This window comes from Euleptes europaea, chromosome 17 (assembly GCF_029931775.1).
Source record: "Euleptes europaea isolate rEulEur1 chromosome 17, rEulEur1.hap1, whole genome shotgun sequence".
NCBI lineage: Eukaryota > Metazoa > Chordata > Lepidosauria > Squamata > Sphaerodactylidae > Euleptes > Euleptes europaea.
Genome location: NC_079328.1, coordinates 10,528,435 through 10,537,154, shown reverse-complemented (window position 1 = coordinate 10,537,154; position 8,720 = coordinate 10,528,435). Strand labels below are relative to the sequence as shown.

The following is an 8,720-nucleotide window of genomic DNA, read 5'->3' as shown; positions in this document are numbered from 1 at the left end:
TATCATCAACTGTTTATCAAGCTATTGAAAACTAGGTCACAAAAACAGTTGCCTGGAGAAGGAAACTTTGTTTTATTTATGCTGTACGTGTACAACACGCGGCTCTCGGTAGGTAGGGTTGCCAGATCCCCCCTGGCCACAGGCGGAGAGTGGGGGGAGGGTGGCCAGATCCAGGTTGGGAAACCCCTGGAGATTTGGGGGTGGAACCTGGGGAGGACAGGGACCTCAGTGGGGTACAATGCCGTAGACTCCCCCCCCCCCTCCAAAGCACCCATTTTCTCCAGGGGGACTTGATCTCTGTAGTCTGGAGAGAAGCTGATATTCCGGGGGATCCCCAGCCCCCACCTGGAGGCTGGCATCCGTAGCTCTTGGGCATCTTTTCAAGGAGACCCTTGCCTGCACCTGTTGGCCATCAGCCAATTCCTTAAGGGCAGGTATGACTCCTGTTTGCTGTGTGCATTTGTCTCCTTTTTAAGGAGGGGAGGAATGAATAAAAGAAGAGTTGGTTTTTATATGACGACTTTATCACTTAAGAGAGAATCAAACTGGCTTACAATCACCTTCTGTTCCCCTCCCCACAACAGACACCCTGTGAGGTAGGTGGGGCTGAGAGAGCTGTAAGAGAGCTGTGATTAGCCCAAGGTCACCCTGAGATTAGCCCAAGGCTTCATGTGTAGGAGTGGGGAAACCAACCGGGTTCACCAGATTAGCCTCTTCCGCTCATGTGGAGGAGTGGGGAATCAAACCCGGTTCTCCAAATTAAAGTCCACTCCAAACCACCGCTTTTAACCACTACACCAGGCTGGCCCTCCTCCTCAGGGTTGCCAGCTCCAGGTTGGTAAATACCGGGAGATTTGGGGGGTGGAGCCTGAGGAGGGCAGGATGTGGAGAGGGGAGGGACTTCAATGGGGTATAATGCCATGGATGTCACCTTCCAAAGCAGCCGTTTTCTCCAGGTGAACTGATCTCTGTCTGGAGTTGCAATCCCAAAAGATCTCCAGCCACCACCCGGAGGTTGGCAACCCTAGGAATGGAGGAGCTGGTATTTTTTTTCCTCAGAGCATAAAGCAGGGTTTTAAAGCATAAAGCATCTGGCCAGGGTTGCCAACCTCCAGGTACTAGCTGGAGATCTCCTGCTATTATAACTGATCTCCTGGTGACAGAGATCCGTTCACCTGGAGGAAATGGCCGCTTGGGCAATCGGACTCTATGGCATTGAAGTCCCTCCCCAAACCCCGCCCTCCTCAGGCTCCGCCCCAAAAACCTCCCACCGGTGGAGAAGAGGGACCTGGCTGAGCCTGGAGCAGGGGGCCCCTGAACCCCCAGCCCTCTCCCAGCACCTCTGAAGCCGACCACAGCTGGAGGTGCCTGTTAAGGCCATGTGGGAAGGATTCACGAGATCAGAGTCGGAGTTCAACAACACAGCTTTATTGGATTTCAGCACAGAACTAACTTACACACGGAACGTGCCCTGCTCATATGCCCCCCTGGCCACCTGCGGACACTCCCCCCCTGATCCGTGAGAGGGGGGAATACCCTCTCGGCGACCAATGGGACATGCTGGCTTAGGGCCAATAGGACCAGACAATGGTTCCATTTTAACATCCCACACCCTCATTAGCACATTATCTTGATACTTCCAGGACAATGGTTAGCCCATTACCTTGGATACCTTTTGCAGGACAATGATTCAGCTCAACCCAACCCCTTTCTGACTATATATTACTCTTCCTACACACTTGACACTGAGAGACACGGTCCTTCACGCAAGCTCATACCCTACCAGAAAATATTTTTGTTAGTCTTTAAGGTGCTACTGGACTCTGGCCCTTTTTGACTACTGTCCTTCAGGGTGACTCCTCCGAAGATGCCGGCCACAGCTGCTGGCGAAAGGCCAGGAAAGCAAATACCCAGACCATGGTCCCACAGCCTGGATAGCCTCCAAGAACCTATGAACTCTGACCGTGGAAGCCTTCGACAACAGCATGAAGCTGCCTTCTCCTGAATCCAACCATCAAGATATTGTCGAAGGCTTCCGCGGTCAGAGTTCATGGGTTCTGGTAGGTTATCGGGGCTATGTGACCGTGGTCTTGGTATTTTCTTTCCTGACGTTTCGCCAGCAGCTGTGGCCGGCATCTTCCGAGGAGTCACACTGAAGGACAGTGTCTCTACAGTGTCAAGTGTGTAGGAAGAGTAATATATAGTCAGCAAAGGGTTTGAGCTGAATCATTGTCCTGCAGAAAAGTATCACAGGTAATGTACTAACCATTGTCCTGCAAGTATCAAGATAATGTGCTAATGAGGGTGTGGTATGTTAATATGGAACCATTGTATCCTGAAGTGATCTGTTAAGAGATCTGACTATATATTACTCTTCCTACACACTTGACAATGAGAGACCCTGTCCTTCAGGGTGACTCCTCGGAAGATGCCTGCCACAGCTGCTGGCGAAACGTCAGGAAAGAAAATACCAAGACCACGGTCACGCAGCCCGGATAACCCACAAGAGCCAATAGGATCCGTTTGCTTAGCCAACAGGGCGAGCAGGGCTGAGGCTCCTTGGCGCGGGACGCAAGCTCCTAAGTCTCCCCTGGCTTGCGACCCTACTAAATACGTGCCCAACGGGGCCCTTGGGAGCCGCCGCTTCCACCCAACGCGCCGAGGGCAGCCTGCCCCTTGGCTCCCCGGGCGACGGCGCGCTGCCCGGCCACGAGCGCGGCCGGGCTTCCTCCGCAGCAGCGCCGGGCGGCCTTTAGGACCCCGGAGGAAACCCCCCTCCTCGCCCCCCCCCCAATATCCTCGGTGCAGGGCTGTCAGTCGCCGCCGCGCGAGGCTGGCCGTCCGCTGCACCAGCCGCCCGGCTCTGCCGCAGCCCGGGACGCGCCTCGCCGGCCCTGCCTGGCCGCCTCCCCACCATGCCCGGCGGCCGCCGCCCTCCTCCTCCTCCTCCGCCTGGAGCTCCTGGCCGCAGCCCGACCACGAGGCGGAGGCTGGCCGGCCGCGGGCCGCCCCTGCCCGCCCCAGCCCGCTGAGCGGCGCGGGGAGCCTTCGGGGGTCCCGACGGCGAGGGAGGCGCTCCGGAGGGGCTTGGCAGGTCAGGGCGGCGGGGAAGGGGGGCGGGGGGCGGGACGCTTCGCGAGGGGCTTCGCCTGCAGCCCCCCCTCCCCTCCCCTCCCCTCCCACCACCCCTCCTTGGCACGGCCGCTGCTGAGCCGTCTGGCCTCCATCGACGGCGGCGCCTGCAGCTGCCCCGGGGCTGGGGGGTCCCGTTTGCCCCGGGGTCGGCGAGGGAGGGCGGGATCCTGCCGCTCCGGCGGCCCGGGGTCCCACCCGCACCTTCTGCGCGCCCCCGCCCTGCCCTGCCCTGCCCTGCCGGCGGCTCTGGCGCGCGTTCAGACGCACGTGCCGGGGAGATGCGGCACTTCGAAGCGGCGCGGGAAGGGCAGGGCGGGGGGGGCGGTCTGCCGGGATCTCGGCGCGGTATTCTGCCGGGATCCGGCCGTGGGGCTGCCCCCCTTCCGCTGGGGACATTGGGCGAAAGCGCGCGGTCGCTGGAGCCTCCTTCCTTCCCTGTTCCAGCCAGGATGCAGCCAGGATCGAACGCACGGACGTTCTTCGAACGTTCGAAGAACGTTCGAAGAACGGCCGTGCGTTCGATCCTGGCTGGAACGTTCGAAGAACGGCCGTGCGTTCGATCCTGGCTGGAACGTTCGAAGAACGGCCGTGCGTTCGATCCTGGCTGGAACGTTCGAAGAACGTTCGTGCGTTCGATCCTGGCTGCATCCTGGCTGGAACAGGGAAGGAAGGAGGCTCCAGCGGCCGCGCGCTTTCGCCCATAGAAATGCAATTGATTCCCATGGGGGAAAGCTGCTCTGGGAGTTGCATGGGGAACTGCAGGAAAGGGGGCTTCCTTTGGGGAGAGGGATGGGGAGGGTCCGTGGCTCGGCGGAGGAGCCTCTGCTTGGCACGCAGAAGCTCCCAGGTTCAATCCCCTGGCATCTCCAGTTAAAGGGACCAGGCAGGTAGGGGATGGGAAAGACCCTTTTCCGCCTGAGACCCTGGAGAGCCGCTGCCGGCCTGAGTAGACAATACCGACTTGGATGGGCCGAGGGCCTGACTCGGTGGAAGGCAGCTTCATGTGTTCATTGCCCCAGTTAACGCAAAGGAGAGGCGGGTGAGACTGCGTGTAGGCTGATAGCCCTGGTCGGCTGCCGGCCTTTGCGCCCTGCGTGGCTACAGGTTGGTGGGTGGCTGGGGGGGGGGTAGGGGAAGGTGGTGCAGTCTAGCCCCACAGACCTCCAGAGCTCGGCTTTCAATGCACTTTCCATGATTTCTGCTGCTTGCAACGAAAGAAGTATCTGTGCTAAAACATCCCAGGAAATAAATGTGCGCTATAATGGGGGTGGTGGGTGGCACCTGCAATGTATTTCTGCAGGAAATACTCTCCAAATGCCAAATTACAATTCTGTTCCTTCTCCACTCCAATGCAGCTGTAATTAATATGTGGGGAAGGAGAAGGGGGAGGCTAGTAGGTTTCAGCAGGGTCTCTACTGGCACTGAACCTTGAGGTGGAAGTGTGTGTACGCATTCAGCGAGGAACCTCAGCTTTCCGTCCCATTGCTCAGTCCCGGACAGTTGCTTTGGAGTGTAGAAGAAACACGAGTTTAAATGCGGAAGTCTTTCGGGTGTCCTCCTGAGGGCAACCATACTGTGTCAAAAAAGAAGTGACCCACCTAGATCCGTGGTCCTCAAGACCAAAAAAAGAAATCTAAATGATATCTTATTTCATGAGGATGTGGGGCTGCTATGGACACCAGATCGTGAGAGGTCTTACCAAGATCTCTCACGATCTGGTGTCAAGGTTTTTTTCTGAGGCTTGAAAGCAGCAGTTGGGGGATTTGAATCAAGACCACAGCACTGAAAAACGTATAGTTTTGATATTTTCCCCATGTCAACTTCCCAAGGGAAATCAAAGCATAAAATATGTCCAAGTGTCCGTTTTCCCCAATGGGTGGCAGGGAGGGGGAATGATTTGCTTTGGAAAATGACACCGAGGGTTAATTCTGTCCCTGTGCCACAGCCTTGGTCCAAATTACCCCCTCCTCTGAATCTGCTTTTAAATCTAGAAAAAGAGAGATCCATTCAAAGATCTCTCAAGGTTATGCCTTGTTTTCCAGTTGGCATTTTGACTATTTCAGGGTCTCTACTGAATCTCTAGTTGGGGTATTTTCCCCCAGTGTTTGAAACAATAATTCTAATGTAGATTAGTTAGTAGAGGAAAAAATGTATTTGAATGAGTTTGTCCTACCCTCTCATTTGTGGACGAGTGAACACCTGATGGCTTCAGGACAAGGACGTTCCTCATCCCCGTAGGCTAAAAATCTCTCAATGTGGGCCCTGTGGCTTGCCTGTTAGACTGCAAAATTCAATAGTCGCATCCTTTTCACTCCAACCCCTTGTAAGGACCCCAGCTGGAAGGCCATAAAGGGGTCGAAGAAGGTGGATTTCCCACTACATTTTCTATGTGTGAGAGAGCTAGGGTGTCCTGGTGATTGAGAGGGCAAACTCTGCACCAGGAAGTCCCTGGATCAAGTCTGGTCTTGGCTCGGACTTCGCTAGGGCCTCAGATGACCGGGGACTCTCAGTCCTGGTAACAACTTTTTGCTCATGATGGCCTTTCTTACAGGGTTGTTGTAAGGATTGCTGAGCTGGTGCATGCGAAGTGCTTTGAGTGTTCAAAAAGTACTCTACCAATGCTTTGGAATAACTTGTGTGCTTGTTTTATTATATGCTTATGTATGAAGTGGTGTTCAGAGCTCTTTTAGGGATTGTGAAAACCAAATGAGAGAATGGTAATTATTCCCGATTTAACTACAATAAGGGAGATACTTTGAGCACAGGGTGCTCAGTGATCCACAGAGGCGTGCAGATTTGCAGCTTGCCTTCCTGGTGAATATTTCAGACGATCTGTTTGCCATAGGGAAGGAATTGCCCAAGGCTGAGCAAACCCGGCTGTCTTCAGTATCGGCGTGACCTTTCGCTCAGCGTAGGAAGTCGTAGGAATGATTCACATGTCACCTTCCTAAGAAGGAAAATGCCAGTATTTGAATTCCCCCCAGTTCTTGCTTTGGAATCCCGTGGAATGGAGAGCAAAAAACCCCTTCCAACAGCAGCCAGTACAGGAAGAGAAGGGAGATGAGGCTTCCAGCATGGATAGAACCACAACAGGAATGTGTGAGAACTCCCAATAATCTGCAATTTCTGGGCAATAGGGATTGTCACACTGTGACTTCTGCTCTTTTAGGGCAGCAGTATCTGATGGTTTAATGCAAACAGGGACTTACTGCCCAAGTGAACCAGGCGTTCGGCTTCCCTGGATAAGGAGGGAACAGTCCGCAGGAGCTCTTCATTGTGAGGAGGGGCTGTGGCTCAGTGGTAGAGCCTCTGCTTGGCATGCAGAAGGTCCCAGGTTCAATCCCTGGCAGCTCCAGTTAAAGGGACTAGGCAAATAGGTGATGTGAAAGACCTGGAGAGCCACTGCCAGTCTGAGTAGACAATACTGACTTTGATGGACCAAGGATCTGATTCAGTATAAGGCAGCTTCATGTGTTCATGTGAGGGATGGAAAGTAGCAAGGAAATACATGCCCTGGTTACTGGCAGATGGGAGTCTGGTCTCTTCTACAGGATTCCAAAGCAAGCAGAGCCTCAGAAACATATGTTTTCTCATTAGGAGGCTAATGTGTACAATATTCTGTGGTGTGCTGTGCATGTTGATAGTTCAGAGTGAATAATAGGCCTTCTTATCTATGCATTGGTTGGCTGCACATGAATAGTGAAGGATGTGTTGCCAGTACTGTTGGGAATTAAAGTCCCTTTACCTTTGCAATGAAACGAATAATCACGGTACGGGGAAGAGGAATGCTTCTTAGGGTAGCGGGGAAAAGGGTTCACTTGAAGAAGATTAAAAATATCCACTGATTTTCAGCCGCTCCTGCCTTCCTGCCAGGAATTTGGCACACAGGTTAGGTCCACAGAGGCCTTCTGCATGGAGTAAGGTGATAAAAATTGCTCGAGATATGGAGGAAGACAATTTATTTTACATCTGTCAGGCCACTGATTTTTCAAGTCTGGCCAACAGGGACCAGTAATGCAGCAGCCGAGCCCCTTCCCATAGATGCTCACAAGTCAACGGAATCCTTTGTTTCTCTAGCTTAAATGGGATGCAAGGACTGCAGGTGGAGAAGGATTTTTGCTTGGTTGTTTTTACAGAAAGGCAGCCAAGATGTTTCCTGAATAAATAGAAGAAGAAGGTTGGTTTTTATATGCCGACTTTGGCTGTTACCGCACTTGTATTCCCAGCGATGTATTAAGAGTTTGAAAAATACTGTTCGCACTTTGTTTGGCCCCTTTAGCTGTGAAGACATCTTCCAACCATTTATAAGCCGTGGTATCCAAAAACCCTTTTAAAGCGATGGGGGTTACCGCACTTTGTATTCCCAGCGATGTATTAAGAGTTTGAAAATGTTGTAAAAACACATCGCTTTAAAAGGGTTTTTGGCTACCACGGCTTATAAATGGTTGGAAGACGTCTTCACAGCTAAAGGGGCCAAACAAAGTGCGAACAGTATTTTTTATAACATTTTCAAACTCTTAATACATCGCTGGGAATACAAAGTGTGGTAACCCCCATACTCTACCTTTTAAGGAGATTCAAACCGGTTTACAATCTCCTTCCTTTCCTCTCCCCACAGCAGACACCCTGTGAGGTAGATGGGGCTGAGAGAATTCAGAGAGAACTGTGACTGGCCCAAGGTCACCCAGCAGGCTTCATGTGGAAGAGTAGGGAAATCAACCCGGTTCTCCAGATTAGCGTCCACCGCTCTTAACCACTACACCACGCTGGCTCTCTGAATGTGGGAGAAAGCCCAGTCACACCCAAAGCGAGAACAAAACATATAACGTAGTATAAAATGATAAAGCAGGCAAGAACAATAGCATCTAATTGAAATTCAGGGATAATGTTTATTTATCTCCTTCATTTTTGCCCTGCCTTTGTCATCGGTGTTGACCCAAAGAATGTTGTTTGCCCCAAGTTGGCCATGATCCACAGCCTTTAAGAACTACTGACCCATCTCTTGAATTCATATGAAGGATACTAAAATCTTCATAACTCCTATCGCCCCCCCCCACACACACACACTGGCTCAGCAGATTTATGTCTACCATTGTACACACAAATCCAATGGGATTTTCCTCTATGCATTGGGGAGTAGACCGTGTCAGACTGCTGTTTTGTGCTTTGGCTCAAGTTGAACAAATGGTCTGCTCAGCAGATGGCGCCGTTACTACAGATGGCATGGTGTAGTGGCTAGAGTGCTGGACTAGCATCTGGGAAACCCAGGTTTAAATTGCCACTGCCATGGAAGTTCACTGGGTGACCTTGGCTCAGCTACTTTCAGGCTAAACTACCTCACAGGGTGGTGGTTGTGAGGATAAAATAGAGGTGGGGAGAATGATGCGGTCAGCCTCTTCGGGGGAGAAAAGTGGGGTGTCACTACTTAAATAAATGCTAGAGAGAGTAGAGGCTGTGGATGGTAGCTGCAATCAGGTTCCCACGGTTATCCATGCTCTGCAAAGTGGTCTGAGACAGAGCTCCGTACTAAAAACCATTCCCTGTACCGTTAGTAAAGATCCTGAGATGAAGGATGTAAAAAACTG

General features: G+C 52.4%; 1 non-coding gene across 1 annotated transcript; it reads left to right on the top strand.

The window, feature by feature from the left end:
- The first annotated feature begins 6,418 nt into the window (after nucleotides 1–6,418).
- TRNAA-GGC (transfer RNA alanine (anticodon GGC)) lies at nucleotides 6,419–6,490 on the top strand. Its single transcript has one exon. It is a non-coding gene; the product is annotated as a tRNA-Ala (tRNA).
- The last annotated feature ends 2,230 nt before the right edge of the window (nucleotides 6,491–8,720 follow it).